The following is a 19,833-nucleotide window of genomic DNA, read 5'->3' as shown; positions in this document are numbered from 1 at the left end:
AAGGCATCAGAACAGATTGAGAAATTAAAAAATAATGGGTTATAACAATAGCCTAGAGAGACTAGCACGCCCCATAGTTGCAGAGGAATTATAGGGAATACGTAGTATTATTTTTGGGTAAAGAGGGGAACATTTGTGGTGCCAATCAATTTTGGTAGAAATACAACAAATAATGAAGACTCCCAATTTTGCCACTAGTAAGAATATGAAAGGAGGTAGGGTTGGGGTGTGGAATAATCTCTGTCTCCCTGCCAGTACTCTTGTCAGATGCAAGTGGGGGCCAGGTGTAGGTGATCACTGGAAACCGAGGGAGGCAGGTTACTGGAAGTCAAAGACCAGGCCATTAATCATGAAACCTACAATGAAGATAACAGGAAAATTGCCAGGAGAGGAAAGAGCCCCCAGCAGGGCATAGTGGAGTGCAAGAGTGCCTAACAGTTGGGACTTAATGTGTCATATTAATATGTTATGTAAAGTGTCTGAGTGAGGGAGGTAGAGGAAAGGAAGAAAAGAACAAAAATTGAACTGTTCATGACTATTTAACTCTTGCCACAGAACTGGCTTTTCAGGTCATTTCACCATGGACATTCACTTTGCTGAGACCACATTTTCCTTGTGGTGACCACATCCCATTATCTCCCCTCTGGGTATGCATAAAGAAGTCTCCACCCAGAAAAAGCCCGCCTAAGGTCCTATAAAAGCCACTGACTCCTGACACTGGGGGCTGGAACCATCCAGGCTCAGCCACCTGGTGTGAGGATAATCAAATAAGTTCATAATCCCTCACCATTCTGGCCTGGTGCGTTTCTCCTTTGGCAACCTAACATTTGGTGCTGAAACTTGGGAGGATCCTATGGGGATGGGAAGCCATTGTCCCAGCTTCAGTCACCCTGAGTTTGCTACTCGGAGAGCAGTAGGCAGCGGCAGCTCTTCCTGGGCTTACCTCTGAATCCTACTTGGGTGACTCCATTGCTGGCCTCTATCAGGCCTCCCTCCCTCACAGGCCCTCCTGAACTGGGAAAGAGGAGCCATCGTCCTGGCTTTGGTCACCCCGAGTTTGCTACTCGGAGAGCAGTAGGCAGCGGCAGCTCTTCCTGGGCTTACCTCTGAATCCTACTCCGGTGACTTGATTACAGGCCTCGATTAGGCCTCCCTCCCTTTCGGGGTCCTCCCAGCCAGACAAGGAGGATGCTGGACCAGGAATCTCTCCTTCTCCATTGCTGACCCTCCTTCCCACACAGGCCAATCTTCTCTGGGTGAGTGACATTCCACAATTTCCCTCGCCTCCAGTCTTCTGCCTACTCTCTCTCACTGACTTCTCGTACGCAAGTCTCTCGTCTCAAAAGTCCTAGCACTAGGCCAGAAGACTCCTCAGCCATTTGGCTTTGGGTCCTTCTGGATTGGGGACGCCCAGTCCTGAGGGTCACCTCTTGTTTCTTGTGGTGATTTGTTTAGCAGCAGGGACACCTGTCCTAAAAAGTCACCTTTAGATTTGTAGTCTGTCACTCACCCTTCCTCTCTCGTGGGCCATGCCATACTCCCTCTGCACACTCACAGGGGAGATCATGCCCAACCACCTCACTTCATTTTGTAACACTGTTTGGCCACAACATAAACTAGATAATAAGTCCCAATGGCCTAAAAACAGCACTTTCAATTTTAACACACTGAGAAATTTAGATAATTGCTGTCACTGCAATAGAAAATGGTCAGAGGTTCCCTACGTCCAGGCCTTTTTCACCCTTCAGTTCCATCCTCTCTCTCAGTCCTGCTCTACCCATCATATCTTTCTCCTTCACACAAAACATCTTACCACTAACACTTCTGATTCTGAATCTACTTTTGACCCAGCAGACCACTGATCTCCACTCCCTTAAACACCCCCTCCCTCACCTGCAGTAGATTCTCCAAACCCAGACCTTCCTAACCAGCAACCACCCTCTCCCCTGCCCCTGAGAGCCCAAATCCCAAGAACACAAGCTCCAAAACAGCCTTTTCCCACCTAACACTTGCTCTTGGGCCACCCAAAGACCACCCTCCTCAACAGCCTCTTCTAGTCCCACACCAATTCCACCCCTGAGGGAGGCAGCAGGAACTGAGGGTATAGTCTGAGTCCAGGTCCCATTCTCTATGTCCAGCCTTACACAGATTGAGAAGCCTCTCAGGTCTTTTTCCACTGACCCAACCATCTTTAATAAGGGATTTGAGTGCCTGTCCCAGTCCTATGACCTGACCAGGCATCTATGTCCCCCTCTCCTCCTCTACTGAAATTTACCACCTAAGACCCCACCTCCCCAAAGGGAGCTCTTCTTCTGAACACCCATTTTATATCCCAATCAGCCCCTGACACACATCATAAACTTCAAAAAATAGACAGAGGTCCACAAACCCCTTAAAAAGACCTCATTAGCCTGGCCTTGAAGGTCTTTATTAATAGAGACGAGGAGACCCAAATCCAAAAACAAAAGCGAGATCCGGCCAAGGGTGAGGCTCAGGAGGAAGCCTTCCAGCTCCTGGCCACTGCTCTCATGAACCCCAAACGAAGTGCCAGTCCTCCAACCAAGGGTACGTCAGGGGCTAAGCCTCCTCTGGGCCCATGCTTCACATGCAACAAGAGAGGACACTGGGCCAAGTCCTGCTCAAACCCAAGACCAGCGCCTGGGCCCTGCCCTGCAGAAGGGAAGGCCACTGGAAATCAGACTGTAGTCTGGCCTCTCCAGGTCTGACCTCAGCCAGTTCAGCAAGGCTGCCCTCTGGATCCAGTTTGGAGCTCCCAGACCTCCTGGGACTGGCCATTGAAGAAGCTTCCCAGGCCCTGACAGGGCCCCACACACTTACATCACCAGGACAGAGCCTCGGGTAATGACTGTGTTGGCAGGCAAGCCGATCTCCTTTCTAATAGACACTGGGGCCACTTATTCTGCCCTCTCCGAATTCGCTGGGACTCTTGTCCACTCCTCAGTCTCTATTATGGGGATTGACAGATTAGTCTCACAGCCATTAGCCACCTCACCTCTACACGGCATCTTACTATATTCCCCCATTCACTCTTTTCTCATTCTACCTCTGTGTCCGGCCAGGGCTACCATGCATTTCCTCATAAAACCCAGTGGTCCCAAACGACAGTCAGCTACCTCAGTTTCACTCTCTCACCCCACAAGGCCGAGCCATTCCTTGGACTGTAACTGCCTTATCTCCTCCAAGACTGTCCCCTCCTCTGAACAAGAAATTTTCTCCTTTCTCAGGCTCCCTGGGTCATCTCGCCTCCGGGTTCACAATTTTAGTCTTCTTGCAAAGCTCCTCTATGGCACGTCGTGGCGAAGGGACCCCCTCACTGAGTCTTTAGATCCCAAGGCCAATATTCTCACCCCTTTAATGCTCTGAAAACTGCTCTGACCTCAGCGCCTTCTCAGCCTCCCTCCCCCCACTCCACCCTTCCCAAAGAACAACTTTCTTTACTGCACAGGCTTACTTAGCAGTTTGGCTATTATCAGAAGCTGAGCTCATTATCTCCCAAACCTTAGCATGTTATCTCTAAGGAAAAATCTGGCCGTTTTGAATCCACGTGGCTAGAGGCCTGCGAACAGGCTGCGGGGCCTGCTCCCTCCTCCCCTGCCTTTTCTCCAGCCTCATGTGCCTGCACATAATTTCCCAAAGTCTTTATTAACCTAAAGGCTTTGGAGCATTGCTGGGTTACATGATAGGCATCTAAATATTTTAAAACAGCATACATTACTGAAACATTGATTACTAGACACCTTTTAATTCGCCTGTTCTTAGTTTTTATTACAGAAGGTCTCTTGTACTTGGTTGCATGTATATTTTCTTGAAAGTACAATCTAAAATGTTGGCTGTTTACTTTTTGGTTATCATTGAAAAATTAAGGTTTCTAAGAGTGAAGAATTCTAATACATTTAATAAAAAACAAACAAAGAAAAGGTCTGTAAAAGTTGCTGAAGGTATGACAGAAAGAAAGAATATTAGAGTAGAAATACTTAATGGAAGGTCTGAAGCATGGTTATGCATTTTTGAAGGACATAGAAAGAAGGTTCGAAGGCTAATTTGAAAGTGTGAAATTTGTGAAGGTTGGGTATGTAATGAGAAGGAAAAGAGAAATGTTGAAAGAAAGAAATAAGTTCTAAAGTTGACTATCTATAATAATAAAAGCATAATATGCGAATTAGACAGGACGTCCTTTTGGACGAAGCCGGGACTGCCTGGGTCTCAGGTGACTGCTGGCTGCTGGTGGGAAGCCCGGGTCCTGGGTGCTAGAGGGAAGCCGGTGCAGGCAGCCAGGGGAAGGAAGGCCTACTTTTGCATGAATTTCATTCATTGGGCCTCTAGTTTACAAGAATTGTAAAAGGGCCATTTTACTCTGAGCAAGAAAGCTTCAAGTTTCAGTCTCTAAGCCTGGCAGGACAAGGTTGTTGGATACTTCTTAAGCTAAATCAGCGGCATAATTTTAAGACAGGAGTGTACATAATGCCTCAGACCCCCACCCAGCCTGCTCTTCAGATAGGCTGGGGCGGGGGATAGCATCTGTACTTCATGGGTCAGATGTATAGGTTTGCTTATTACTTGATAAGTTAGCTTTCCACAATATAATCAAGGTTGCATATAAACTCATTCATATGAGAAACCAATATTTTATGAGCAACTGGTTCTAATAAAGTCCAAAGTAAAATTTTCATGTATATACAAATGAGCACTAGCCAAAAGGAATGCTGTTTATAAGTAAACTATTAGCCCTGCGCATGAATCCAGGTGACAGTATCTCTCCAGTAGCTCCCTGCCACCCTCCAGTAGCTCTTTGCCCACTGCTCCACCCTCCTGTAGCTCAGCCCACCTCCTTATCCCCAAACCCCCGCCCCCCTCATAGCTTGCTGCCCTGCCCCCTCCTGTAGCTCTCCACCGCCTGCTTGTAGCTCACTGCCCCACACTCCTGCTGATCCATGATCTGGTCATTACGTGGTCAGTTGTTACGCTTCACGGAGTAATGACCATTTGCATATTACATCTTTATTATATAGGATTTAAGCTTAAAAAGAAAAAATTTAAAAATCTCTTCCACTGCTATTTACAGAATAAACTAAAAGTTATTATTCAAGCATTAAATCTCACCATTAATGAGACACCATAAATAAAAAGAAAGTTACTTTTACTTGAGATATATGCATTACAGTATTGCAGTATGTTTTTCTGGAAGGCAACCAAAAAAGTAAAAGTCTTTAACATAGCAGTTTAAGGTTTAAAAGTAAAAACAGCAAGGGTTAAGGTTCAGTAAAAATAAGAAGTTAAGTCAGTGAGTGGGAACTTATAACGTCTGGAAATTTAAAGTACTAAATTTGGCTGGTCTGAGTGCAGTGGTGTCTTACAACCAAATTGATCACAGCCAGTTTGTCTTACTTCTTATCCAACCATCCAGGTCCCTGGCTTCCACTACTCCTTTCCTTCCCTTTCTCTTCCCCTTGCATAACATCCCATTCTAGACTTCCTGTCCACTTTCACTGCAATAAAATCTCAGACCACTCATCTGTCACCCCTTATTGGTTGTGCCATGGCGACTACCCTCTCAGCTTGGAGCATGGAACCGGGAAAGGGAATCTCATATCCTTTAGCCCACCTCTTCTCCATACACCTCTCAGCTTGTCTCCATGATCAGGGATTTTTCTTCCTCTATGGGGAAAACACCTATATCTGTCTCCCCATCAGCTGGATGGGAACCTGTACTCTCATTTCTCACCCAATGTAGCCCCCAATAATCAGTCTTAACCTGTCTCTGTAACCCATCATATCTGACACAAAAGAGGAGTGCAGATAATCCCTCTCCTCATAACCCTGGGCATCACAGCAGGGGTTGGAACTGCCATGGGGAGCTTAACCACTGCTCTACCTATTTTGAAACCCTGTGTCAGGCCCTACAGGAACATGTGGATGCCCAGCAAGGGCCAAAACTGGGAAAACAAGAACCTCACCCCCAGGGTAACCATTCTCCCCTTTCATAGCAGTAGTCAGGCAACTGAGACCCCTAATCTTTTCCCACCTAAAGATAACATCTAGGTCTCAGTTGTATTTCAGTTCCAGGTCCAGAAAAGTGTCAAAATGCTGTGGCAGCCTCAGGACCAGCTTTTACCTCCCAAGTCACTCAACAGGACCACTTTTGAGACTTCACCAACCAATCTCTTGGGGAAATCATGCTGCTGTACCTCTCGTCCAGCCCACTACTATCAAAGTCCATTCCCCTGTGATCTCGATATCCCACCTCAGTCCGTATTCCATAAAACAAAAGGCTGGAATGTTAGGTTTGATCAAACAATTGAATTAATACCCCTCCCCCCAGAAAACTTGCTTTTCAGGTCATTTTACTATGGACATTCCCTTTGATGAGATCACATTTCACTTGGGGTGACCACATTCCATTATCTCCCCTCCAGGTATGCATAAAGAAGTCTCCACCCAGAAAAAAGCCCGCCAAAAGTATTTTAAAACCTGCTGACTCCCTTCACTAGGGGCTGGAACCATCCAAGCTCAACCACCAGGTGTGCAGATGATCGAATAAATTCATAATCCCTCACCACTCCGGCCTCCTGTGTTCCTCCTTCAGCGACGTAATAGGCTAGACTCAAGCTAGTACCCTTTGTCCACTGTTTTCCTCAGTGTATCTTATATCACCAAAATATGTGGGTTCAGTAATTTGAACCCAGACTTTATCCATCATCCCCATTGTACTTCTTAAGAAAGTTATTAACAAGTGTGTTCTTCCATTAACCACTTGGTAAAGTTGGAAGGTGTCCAGAAGGCAGATGAGGTCAGGCGGATTCAAGGTGGTGGGGTGAGGGGTGGGCTATAAGAGGTCAATTGGAGAAAAAAGGGGACACATGTAATACTTTCAACAATAAAGACTTTAAAAAAAGAAGGTGTCAGGGAGGAAGAAATTTTACACTACCTTTTTAGGTTCTTCAGAATGGTCTAAGAATTAAATTGACACGAGTCAGGTTAACAGGAGAAAATAACCAAATCTAACTGCACAGGTACATACGGAGGCATCATAAGAACACGGGGCCCATTGGCAAATCAGGCAGATGAGGCTTATAGCTATCTTGAGCTAAAGAGAAGGGCATAGTGGTTTAGGACTTCAAAGTGGAGGAAGGCACTTGACATGGAGATAGAGGAGCACATGGTTGGGAACACAGGTCACCTGGGCCACACAGAGACAATGGCCCCCAGAGGACACTCAGATCTCTAGACCCTGCGGAGTGTCCCTCACCACAGCTGGCCCGGATTCTTTGTAGGTCCTCCGTGTTAGCTCTGTTCTAGAATGCGCCCTTTATCTAAATTCTTTTAGGCAATTAAAGGGGAAGTAACAAGAAATATTTTCCAAGTTTTCTGTTTCTTCAAAACACTCAACCTAAATTAATCCTCATGCCAAAGAGACACATTTTGCGGGGACACATCTTGCTCCCCTACAGTTCCACCATCTCATCAAACCAGTTAGTCCTGACAATTGGTCAGTGCAGTTCTTTTCTTTTCAGGAGGTGGTGACATAGGTGGGGTTCCAAAGTCAGGCCTTTATTATATGAGCAACCAACCAGGTATTCAATACAAGGCATTTCTATGGAAACAAAAGATAGACAAAGGTCAGTGGCTGGAGCAAAGTAAACCAGTTTCTGGGTCTTGGTAGTAGTCAGTCAAGCAGTTTCCTTTTTATTTATTTATTTATTTTATTTTTATTTTTATTTTTATTTTTATTTTTTTTTGTTTCCATTCATATCTTTAGTCATTTTATTTTTCCCCCCAATTTTTTTAATAAGGTATTATATGAGTACATATCTTACCATTGCCCCCCCCACACCCCACTCCCATATATGCCCCCACCCCCCAGAGTTTTGCATCTATTGGTTATGCTTATATGCATGCATACAAGTCCTTTGATTGATCTCTTATCTCCCCCACCTCTCCCTAACCTTCCCCTTGTAATTTGACAGTCTGATGGTTTACTGTCTCTGTATCTATCTTTTTGTTCAAGTTTATAATGTTCTTTATTATCCATAAATGAGTGAGATCATGTGGTATTTTTCTTTCATTGACTGACTTATTTCACTTAACATAATGTTCTCCAATTCCTCCCAGGTTGCTGCAAATGATGAGAATTCCTTCTTTTTTATGGCAGCATAGTATTCCATTGTGTAGATGTACCACAGTTTTCTGATCCAGTCATCTGCTGACGGGCACCTAGGCTGTTTCCAAATCTTAGCTATGGTGAATTGTGCTGCTATGAACATAGGGGTGCATATATCCTTTCTAATTGGTGTTTCTAGTTTCTTTGGATATATTCCCAGGAGTGGGATTACTGGGTCAAATGGGAGTTCCATTTTCAGTTTTTTGAGGAAACTCCATACTGTTCTCCACAGTGGCTGCACCAGTCTGCATTCCCACCAGCAGTGCACGAGGGTTCCTTTTTCTCCGCATCCTCGCCAACACTTGTCGTTTGTTGATTTGTTGATGATAGCCATTCTGACAGGTGTGAGATGGTACCGCATTGTTGTTTTGATTTGCATCTCTCGGATAATTAGTGACGTTGAGCATGTTTTCATGTGTCTCTTGGCCTTCCTTCTGTCTTCTTTTGAAAAGATTCTATTTAGGTCTGTTGCCCATTTTTTTATTGGATCACTTATCTTCCTTTTATTAAGTTGTATAAGCTGCCTGTAGATGTTGGAGATTAAACCTTTATCAGTGATGCCATTTGCAAATATGTTCTCCCATGCAGTGGGCCTTCTTGTTGCTTTGTTGATGGTTTCTTTTGCTGTGAAAAAGCTTTTTATTTTTATGTAGTCCCATTTGTTAATTTTCTCTTTAGCTTCCATTGCACTAGGGGCAGTGTCAGTGAAGAATTTCTTTTGGCATATGTCTGAGATTTTGCTGCCTGTGGATTGCTCTAGTATTTTTATGGTTTCCCGTCTTATGTTTAAGTCCTGTATCCATTTTGAGTTTATTTTTGTGTATGGCGTAAGTTGGTGATCAAGCTTCATTTTTTTGCATGTATCTGCCCAATTTTCCCAACACCATTTATTGAAGAGACTGTCTTTATTCCATTGTATGTTCATGCCTCCTTTGTCAAATATTAATTGAGCATAGTGGTTTGGGTCAATATCTGGATTCTCTATTCTGTTCCATTGATCTATATGTCTGTTCTTGTGCCAGTACCAGGCTGTTTTGAGAACAGTGGCTTTGTAATACAGCTTGAAATCTGGTATTGAGATCCCTCCTACTTTATTCTTCTTTCTCAGGATTGCTGTGGCTATTCGGGGTCTTTTTTTATTCCAGATGAATTTTTGGAGAGTTCTTTCAAGGTCTGTGAAATATGCTGTTGGTATTTTAATGGGGAGTGCATTGAATCTATAGATTGCTTTGGGTAGTATGGACATTTTAATGATGTTGATTCTACCAATCCATGAACATGGTATGTTCTTCCATCTGTTTACGTCTTCCTCTATCTCTTTTTTCAGTGTCCTGTAGTTTTCCGTGTATAGGTCTTTTACCTCCTTAGTTAAGTTTATTCCTAGGTATCTTAATTTTTTTGGCGCGATGGTAAATGGGATTGCCTTTTTAGTCTCTCTGTCTGTAAGTTCACTATTGGTGTATAGAAAGGCCATAGATTTCTTGGCGTTAATTTTGTATCCTGCTACATTGTCGAATTCCTTTATTAAGTCTATTAGTTTTTTGACGGAGTCTTTTGGATTTTTTATGTACAATATCATGTCGTCTGCAAATAAAGACAGCTTTACTTGTTCTTTTCCAATTTGGATGCCTTTTATTTCTTCTTCTTGTCTAATTGCAATGGCTAATACTTCCAGTACTATGTCAAACAGGAGTGGTGAGAGTGGGCATCCCTGTCTTGTTCCTGTTCTTAGGGGAAATGTTTTTAGTTTTTGTCCATTGAGTATGATGTTTGCTGTGGGTTTATCATATATAGCTTTTATTATGTTGAGGTATGAGCCATCTATTCCCACCTTGTTGAGAGTTTTTATCAAGAAAGGGTGTTGGATGCTTTTTCTGCACCAATTGATATGACTATGTGATTTTTATCTTTCAATTTGTTTATGTGATGTATCACGTTTATTGATTTGCGGATATTGTACCATCCTTGCATTCCTGGGATAAATCCTACTTGGTCATGGTGTATGATCTTTCTGATGTACTGCTGGAGCCGATTTGCTAGAATTTTGTTGAGGATTTTGGCATCTATGTTCATGAGGGATATTGGTCTGTAATTCTCTTTCATTGTGTTGTCTTTATCTGGTTTTGGTATTAGGGTGATGCTGGCTTCATAGAAGGAGCTTGGAAGTGTTCCTTCCACTTGAATTTTTTGGAATAGTCTGAGGAGGATAGGTTTTAGTTCTTCCTTGAATGTTTGGTAAAACTCTCCTGTGAAGCCATCAGGCCCCGGGCTTTTGTTTGCCGGAAGCTTTTTGATGACTGCTTCAATTTCGTCCATAGTTATTGGCCTATTGAGCTGTTTAGATTCTTCTTGATTGATTTTTGGAAGGTTATATTTTTCTAGGAATATGTCCATTTCCTCCAGGTTGTCCAGTTTGTTGGAATAGAGTTGTTCGTAGTATTTTGTAACAATCCTTTGTATCACAGCGTGGTCTGTTGTTATTTCACCTCTTTCATTTCTGATTTTGTTTATTTGGGTCCTCTCTCTTTGCTTCTTGGTGAGCCTGGCTAGAGGTCCATCAATCTTGTTTATCCTTTCAAAGAACCAGCTCTTGGTTTTGTTGATCTTATGTATTGTTTCTTTGGTCTCTATGTCATTTATCTCCGCTCTGATCTTTGTTATTTCCTTCCTTCTGGTTACACTGGGCTTTTCTTGCTGCTCTTTTTCTAGCTCTTTGAGTTGTAGGGTTAAGTAATTTATTACCATTGTTTCTTGTTTTTTGCAATAGGTTTGTAGAGCTATGAACTTCCCTCTCAAGACTGCTTTCGCTGTGTCCCATAGATTTTGGATTGTTGTGTTTTCCTTGTCATTTGTTGCCATGATGTTTTTTATTTCTTCCTTGATCTCTCTGGTGACCCAGTCCTTGTTTAATAGCATGCTGTTTAGTCTCCATGTGTTTGATTTCTTTGGATTGTATTTATTGTAGTTGATTTCCAGTTTTATGCCACTGTGATCTGAGAAGATGCTTGATATAATTTCTATCTTCTTGAATTTGAAGAGACTTTGCCTGTGACCCAGCATATGGTCTATCTTTGAAAATGACCCATGTGCACTTGAGAAGAATGTATATTCTGTGGCTTTGGGGTGAAATGTTCTGAAGATGTCAATTAATTCCATCTGGTCTAGTGAGTCATTTAGGATTGCTGTTTCTTTGCTGATTTTTTGTTTAGAGGATTTGTCCAGTGGTGATAGTGGGGTATTAAAGTCTCCTACTATGATTGTATTGCTATTAATCTCTCCCTTGATATCCTCCAGGAGTTTTTTTATGTATTTGGGTGCTCCTATATTGGGAGCGTATATGTTTACCAGAATTATTTCTTCTTGTTGGATTTCTCCCTTTAGTATTATGAAGTGGCCTTCCTTATCTCTTGTTATGGCATTTACTTTGAGGTCTATTTTGTCAGATATAAGTATTGCTACCCCAGCTTTTTTTTTCATTTCCATTTGCCTGAAAGATATTTTTCCATCCCTTCACTTTCAATCTGTGTGAGTCTCTTGTTCTGAGGTGGGTCTCTTGTAGACAGCATATATATGGGTCGTGTTTTTTTATCCATTCAGCTACTCGATGTCTTTTGATTGGAGCATTTAGTCCATTTACATTTAAAGTTATTACTGAAAGGTATTTGTTTGTAGTCATATCTATTTTTGTGTCTGTATTCCTTCTTACCTGTTTATTTCTTCTTTTTACAGTATTCCCTTTAGCAATTCTTGCATTGCTGGTTTGGTGGTGATAAACTCCCTGAGGCTTTTTTTGTCTGCAAAGCTCCTGATTTCCCCTTCAATCTTGATTGATAGTCTTGCTGGATATAGTATTCTTGGATTCAGTCCTTTGCTTTGCAACACTTTGTATACCTCCTTCCATTCACTTCTAGCTTGTTGTGTTTCTGTTGAGTAATCATTTGACAATCTGATGGGAGTTCCTTTGTAGGTAACTCTCTGTCTCTCTCTTGCCGCCTTTAGGATTCTCTCTTTATCATTTATATTTGCCATTGAAATTATGACATGTCTTGGTGTGGGTCTTTTGGGGTTGATCCTGCTTGGGACTCTCCATACTTGCGCAACTTTTATCTTTCCCATATCCGGGAAGTTTTCTGTCATTATTTCTTCGAATAGATTTTCTAATCCCTGCTGCTCTTCTTGTCCTTCTGGCAGCCCTATTATACGCATGTTACTTCGTTTCATGTTGTCCCAAAGCTCCCTTAGGCTTTCCTCCTGCTTTTTAATTTTTTTCTCCAATTGCTGTTCAGATTGAGCTTGTTTCTGTACCTGATCTTCTAACTCACTAATTCGGTCCTCTGCTTCTTGTAGTCTACTGTTGAAACTTTCCATGGTGTTTTTGATTGTAGCTATATCACTTTTCATTTCTTCCTGATTCTTGCATAAGTTGTTGATTTTCTCATCCATCCGATGTATAAATTCCATGACCATTACTCTGAACTCCTTTTCGGTCATGTTGCAAGCTTCAGTTTCACTAATTTCCTTTCTTGGCGACTCCACATTTTCTTTCCTCTGTGAGTTATTTCGTTTCCCCATTCTGGCTATTACCAGAAAGCTCAAGCTTCCGTTTGCGTGGACCTGGGCCGTGTGCTGTGGGGACTTCGCTCCACCCTAGTTTCACTGAAGTGCTCTGACACTAGGACGTGTGGCTGCCTTTGGTTGGTGGGAACCAGACTTGCCCAGGATCAGTGTTCCCAGTGTTCTGTGTGGTCTCGTGTGCACATTTAGAATCAGGGGCCCTGTCTGCACCACACTGTTGGTATGTGCCGAAAATGAGATCCTTAGCATGTGCCAGGAGTCAGAGTTTCCCTGTGTCTGCACCAAGACTCGAGTGTCAAAGTCTCTGTTGCCTTGTGCGGTTTCTCGTTGAGAATCAGGGTCCCTGTGTGTGCACGCACCAACAATTGGGGTCGCTGGCTCTTAGTGTGAATGCGCTGTGAGTCAGGGATCCTAGGCAGCTGTTTCCGGCGTGCCAAATTCCCTGAAGTGGAACTGCGTCCTGTGTGTGCTCTCTCTACTGAGCCAAACCGGCTAGAGCGCACATTCTTAAAATCCTGAAGATGAGCTGGCTCAGTGCACTCTCCGAGTCCCGGAGGGGGGGCGGAGTCCCTCCTGTGCGCCAAATTCCCCAAAGGGAAGCCCCTCTGTGCATGCTCTAAGAATCCCCGAAGGGGGAGCTGTGACCCGCGAGCCAAATTCCCCGAAGGGGAGCCCTCTGTGCGCACTGACAGATTTCCCCGACGGGTAGCTGCTTCTGTCCCGCGCCAAATTCCCTACGGGGGAGTACGTCCCTGCGCAAAGCTCGGCAGCTTGGGCGAGGGGCGGGTCTATCAGTTATTATGGTGCTTTCCGGCGCCTGTGGGCGCTCAGCAGCTTGGGGGAGGGGCGGGTCTATCAGTTACTATGGCACTATCTGCGCGCCTGCGAGGAGGGGGATAGGCTCTTTGACTCACGGAAATCTGCGGGGAAGTCTGGATTCTTGTTGATTGTTGGTCTGAAGCTGTGGTAGCAGTTCTCTGTCCCCAGTGGCTGCAGGGTCCTGGTTTGTGTCAGAAGCCAGGATCCGAGTCTCAGGCAGCTGTTTCTCAAGATGGCATGGTCTCCGCGTCCGCACCAGCCGCCGAGAAGTGTCTGCTTTGTGCGCGGGGCTCCGCCGTCTAGGGCTGCCCTGTTAGGGAGCCCCTTGGAAGACCTGCAGAATCTAACTGACCCTATCTCATACACACACACACACCACACACTTCTACACTCTCCTCTATGGGTTCCTCACTCACACTCTCTCTCTCCCTACCTTCCTGCCGGTCGCCATCTTTTCTCTTTAGTCGCCTCAAGCAGTTTCCTTGATGTTAGAGTTGAAGCAACCTTTGCAGCTTGGAATGTCTCCTATGATGTCATTGGGTGTTCAGGTAAACTTTCTGAATGGGTTACACAACAACAGGCATGAAGGTAGTCTAAGCATGAGCTACTGTGGGGATTGATCTCTCTTAAGATTCTATCCTGTTGTTCAGCTTCAGTGTGTAAGTAAGGCTTCAGAAAAAGGGCAGCTTTAGTTCTCAGTGATTCCAAGTCAAAAGTAGGAGAGAAATTGGAAACATCAGTTGGATAGTTGTAGACAGATATTTGAGGACTATAGAAGAATTCAAGGTCCAGTCCAGTTTACAGGCAGGAAAACAAAACCTCAAAGACGATGAACAGAACTTGAACTTAATCCAAAAGGGAGTAATATATTTTCTATAGAAACATATTTTTGTTTCTGTCTAATATCACCCTAATTTTTAAATCAAATATAGCCACATTAGGAGTAATTTAGCCTAGCGGATGTGGCTCAGTGGTTGAGCATCGACCTTTGAACCAGGAGATCACAGCTCGATTCTTGGTCAGGGCACATCCCCAGTGTGGGGGTTGCAGGAGACGGCCGATTAATGATTCCCTCTCATCATTGATGTTTCTGTCTCTTCCTCTCTGAAATCAATAAAAAATTATATATACTAATTTATTTGTAAAAAGTCCAATTTCAAAAACCTTGCCCTGATTATATCACTGCAGCAAGAAGAGCAATTGGTCAGATAGGCTCTTTTAAATCTTCTTTGTACAAACTTTTCATAAGGAATCTCCAGATTGGACTTTTAATAGCCTCTAGACGTTGAGAAGCCAAGCCAGATATTTGCCATCACACTTTGCCTGTAAGACCTTAGATTACAGGGTTAACTCATCTACCCTCAAGCTCCGCCAAATATCCTGAGGTTCTTGTAACCTTCCTTACTGATCTGATAATGCTGCTGGGAACCCTGTAAGCCATGTACCAGGCTGATATTTTCCAAGGGCCCTTTATTAGCATCCATAAAGTCAGTCTTTGTTCGTTAAAGTTGTCTGGTCACATATGAGTCTATGCATGTGTCTCTCAAACATGATATTCCAATCAAAGGCCAATAATATAGACAGTGTTTCTAAACATTGGAAAGTTTGTAAATGTGCATATAGTATTTTTATTTTCTTGATCAAAATTTAGCAAGCTATTGCCATGCTAATACATTAATCATTTGGAGTAAATACACACAAATGGTGAATGAAAAAGTTAATAAAAGATGTCATCATTCTTTTAAAATGATCTAAACCAAAACCAGGCAGGTTCAAGCCCTGCAATGGGGTCTAGTTAAATGCATACATTTGAAGATATTTAGAGTAAGCTTTAATTTCTTTTTTTTTTCAAATGAATTTTATTTTAGTAGCAAAGTAGGATGGTTAGTTATATAAGCAAAAAGGTCCATCACTTTATACTGTACTAGACAATAAAATATCCAGTCCCCCCTCTCAGAACATGTGCTATGTTTGTTTCATACTTTTATCTCTGTAATGAGAGTGACATGTCCACTTCAAATGTAATGAGCAAGAGCACCAGAATTAGGGAGCTTAAAGTTAAAAAACAACTAGCCCTAGCCGGTTTGGCTCAGTGGATAGAGTATTGGACTTTGGACTGAAGGGTCCGGGATTCGATTCCGATCAAGGGCACGTACCTCAGTTGCAGGCATGATCTCTGTCCTGGTCAGGGCGTGTGCGAGAAGCAACCAATTGATTTGTGTTTCTCACATTGATGTTTCTCTCTATGTCCCTTTATTCTCTAAAAATCAATAGAAAAATATCCTTGGGTGAGGATTAACAAAACCAAAAAGCAACAACTAAAGTGAAGTGCTTAGTTTGGGCAACTTGCTACAACATTAATAAGCCAGACTCCAGGCCTCGTGGTCTTCATCTAGAACACTAAACTGATTAGTCTAGTAGTTTAGTCACTTATAAACATTACTTCAAGGAGTCCTCAGACAGATAAGAGTTCTATTCTGGTTGCTGAAGAGATGAAAGAGATTTAGTAACTTGCCCAAGACCACTTAATTAGAAAAGGGATGGTTTTAGGATTAAAAAAACAACAACACCCAAACACGTGTCAGAATCCAAAGCTTTTGTATATCAAAGAGGACTGATCCACAGTAAAAAATACATGTTGCATTGAGAGTACATACATATATAAATATATAACTGACAGAAAAGATTCATAAAATAATACTCTCCCTTACTACATGCGATGGCATTCTAGTGCTTCCTATCCTATCCTATTTTACTTCACTCTATTACAGTCTAATGTTACTTATTTTTTTTTAAAATGCTCACTACAATCAATCAATTTTATGGCTACACCACTTTCTTGGATAATTGTGTTTACAATTACCCTCCACGTGTGTCTAGGACTACTTTCATGAAGTTGTCCAAAATGCTCTTTGTAATTAGAGATGTAATTGGCCATAGAGGCTGTCTGTGCGGAGGGCTAACTGAGGTCTCCTGCGGAAGGGTAGACTTAAGGGTCCTGTTTCCTTTAACGAGAAGCACCTGATCTCCCTCCATGCACATGATCTCTGGTAAAGGGGCGATTCAATTGTAAATGCAACTTTTACTGTATTTACTGTACAATTTGAAGTGAATTTTTCTTCTTCCTAGCTTCCCTTCTTCATTGACCACGTTCTTTAAAGGAGACTTAGATTACTGCTATTACACCCAAACTTCTCTGTATTGTCTAAGGATATCATATCCATGCTAAATATTTCCTTGGTGTTCTTGGACTAGGATTTCACAATCCCTAAATTTTTCTAGAGAGACCTTTAATTCAATTACATATTGGCTTTTCTGGGTACTATAAGTTAAAAACAATGCTCTCCACACTGATGACAGCTGCCTATCTTACAGTTTGGAGTAAATGCAAATGAACCGTAATAAGCAAGATTTAATAATGTAGGTGGTCCAGGGGAAGTAACACTGCGCTTCAGATTTATGGAGCTTCCTAGCCAGCATTGCCCACATCAGCCCAGCAGCCCTGGGAGTTAACTTGATTCAGGTATTACCAATGTATTTTTAGAGTTAAGTGATACCTGATGATTATATAATTTTAATCTGTCAGCTGTCACATAATAGAGCTGAAAGCAGAAATAAAGTCTCAATCCTTTTCTGGATCTGAGCTCCTAACCCTTCAGCCAGGAGTAGGAGCCATGAGGTGGAAGATTCTGTTAATAAAGAAAAAGGTTAAAAGTCAATGCAAAAAGAGGGGGCGGAAAAAGACACTGTAAAGGGAGATACCAATGAATATTTCTAGTACTGCTATGGGCACTAGTATTCTAATCTTAGACTGTATGACACCATTAGCTAAAGAAATGGCAGCAGTTGGGGGCAGTTCTGAGAAAATAAGATTAGATTAGATTATGTTATCTTTATAGTCCCTGATAATTTATAACCTCTAAAATACATCTTACTGGTGTGGCTCAGTGGTTGAGCATTGACCTATGAACCAGGGGGTCATGGTTTGATTCCTGGTCAGAGCACATGCCCAGGTTGCAGGCTTGATCCTCACTGTGGGGCATGCAGGAGGCAGCTGATCAATGATTCTCTCTCGTCATTGATGTTTCTATCTCTCTCTCCCTCTCCCTTCCTCTCTGAAATCAATTAAAAATTAAAAAAAAACACATCTTACTTTCCATATAACAATGTAAGGTCAAAAGTAATTATTGTTACTTAAAGTTGATAGTTGTCATCTCTTTAATTTTTTATCTTGTTAATGTGTAGCGTAAGAAAATTGGATTTTTCTAATGGATGAACTTGTGCTTTGAGAGAATGACTGAAACTGTAAAAGAAAAAAAATTATTTGATGAAAAGATTAATGATGAATAGATAGATTGACTCATTCACCAGTTCAATTAAGTACTCAGGTTCTAGTCACATTCCTGGAAATTGGGGACACAATGGTGACCTTACAGTCTAACAAAGGAGACAGACATGTCGAATTTGAAAGCAAACTGGCACACATGTCAGTGTGGCTACCATCAACAGATGATTAACAAATGACAAGTGCTGGGTGAGAATGTGGAGAAAGGGAACCCTAGTACACTGCTGGTGGGAATGCAGACTGGTGCAGCCACTATGGAGAACAGTTTGGAGTTTCCTCAAAAAATTAAACATAAAATTGCCATTTGGCCCAGTGATCTCACTTGTAGGAATATAGCCTAAGAAACATGAAATACCAAGCAGAAAGAATTTCTGCACCCCTATGTTTATAGCAGCACAATTTACAATAGCTAAGATCTGGAAACAGCCCAATTGCCTATCCGTAGATGAATGGATAAAACAGCTGTGGTAAATTTATACCATGGAATACTATGCAGCAGCAAAAAGAAGAATCTCTTACCCTTTGAGACAGCATGGAGAGACCTGTAAAGTATCATGCTAAGTGAAATAAGTCAGTCAGAGAAAGACAAGTATCACGTGATCTCACTCATATATGGAATCTAATTAACAAAATAAACTGATGAACAGAGTGGATTCAGAGACATGGAAGCATAGAACAGAGTGTGGAATCTCAGAGGGAAGGCGAGGGAGGGTGGGTGGGTGGGAGGCAATCAACCAAAGACCTTGTATGTATACACTGAAAGGCCAGATTATTAGATTACTATGATCTCTGAATGCATAATAATCTGGCCACTCAGTGTGTGTGTGTGTGTGTGTGTGTGTATGAGGCCCATGCTATATACATGTGCTATATATATATTAGAGGCCCGGTGCATGAATTCATGCATGAGTGGGGTCCGACCAGCCTGGCAGGGAGGAGGGGACATGGGCGGTTGGCTGGCCTGCCTGCTGGTCGAACTCCTGGTCAAGGGGAAAATTTTCATATTAACCTTTTATTATATAGGATATACACGGAGTGGCCAGATTATTATGCATTCAGAGATAATAATAATTTGGCCACTCAGTGTATATGCACAACCCATGGTCGGTCAGGTGGTGAGGGTCTGGGGCAGGGGGCGGAGGGCAGGGGTGAACTGGAGGGGGTTGATGGGGCAAAAGGGGACATATGTAATACTTTCAACAACAAAGATTTTAACAAAATGATTCCATAAAAAAATAAAAAGAAAGAAAGAAAGCAAACTGGGAGTGGTGTTAAGTAATAAGTACAATTTTTGTGAGAGCCTTGGTACATTTAAAGTAGCCTTGGTGGCAATCAGAGATTAACACCTCAACAGTCTGATCTGTTTGGCAAGGCTGCCCTGTAGAAGCAGTCTCTGAGAGATGTCTCTCTGGGCTCAGAAGAGAGGCTAAGAAATGTCCAGGGCAAAGAGGGTTACACCAGAGCTGCAAGGTAGGATCCACCGAATGAGATACTTACGCCCATAAGAACCTGTAACCACATAGCCTTTCCTCTTCAAAGAAATAGGACTTTCATGTGAATAATAAACAATTTGGGTTGTATTTTCCTTTAGTTGCTGGCTAAAGATTGACCTAGACTGAGTCGCCACACATTCCTCAGAAGTGGAGGAAGAGATGAATATGCTGGGGAAATATTTGGTTGCTTGAGACTTCAGCCAGCGTTTTGCTTTCACAAAATGTGCATTCTCAAGCTAGACCACAGAACAAGGCTTTTTAGAAAGATAACTAACAAATCACTTAAAGCTGACGAGATTTTTGAACCAGTTCTCTATCCTAAAGAAAAAAAAAAATCAGTCTGCATCCTAGGTGGTCATTTAAAAGCCAGGTATCTCTACAGGATCTCTACAGAGCAAAAAATACCTGTTGCATTCTCTTGT

At 42.5% G+C, this 19,833-nt stretch overlaps 2 protein-coding genes across 4 annotated transcripts in view; both read left to right on the top strand.

Annotated features, from left to right (window-relative positions):
* The window catches only part of LOC307108558 (hyaluronidase-4-like), a 132,177-nt gene that overhangs the window by 42,464 nt on the left and 69,880 nt on the right, over nucleotides 1-19,833 (top strand). The gene's annotated exons all lie outside the window — the stretch shown is intronic.
* The window catches only part of SPAM1 (sperm adhesion molecule 1), a 30,512-nt gene continuing 11,419 nt past the window's right edge, over nucleotides 741-19,833 (top strand). The window contains exons 1-2 of one of the 3 annotated variants that reach the window (XM_079786641.1): nucleotides 741-1,256; nucleotides 6,435-6,539. The gene's annotated coding sequence lies outside the window, so the exon portion shown is untranslated. Of the gene's footprint in view, nucleotides 1,257-2,731; nucleotides 2,860-6,434; nucleotides 6,540-19,833 lie in introns of those variants that run through there. The other 2 variants (XM_079786643.1, XM_079786642.1) reach the window with 2 other exon arrangements.

The sequence above is a fragment of the Cnephaeus nilssonii genome (assembly GCF_951640355.1).
Source record: "Cnephaeus nilssonii genome assembly, chromosome: 12".
In the NCBI taxonomy this organism is placed as follows: Eukaryota; Metazoa; Chordata; class Mammalia; order Chiroptera; family Vespertilionidae; genus Cnephaeus; species Cnephaeus nilssonii.
This window is presented reverse-complemented; position numbering and strand designations above follow the sequence as displayed.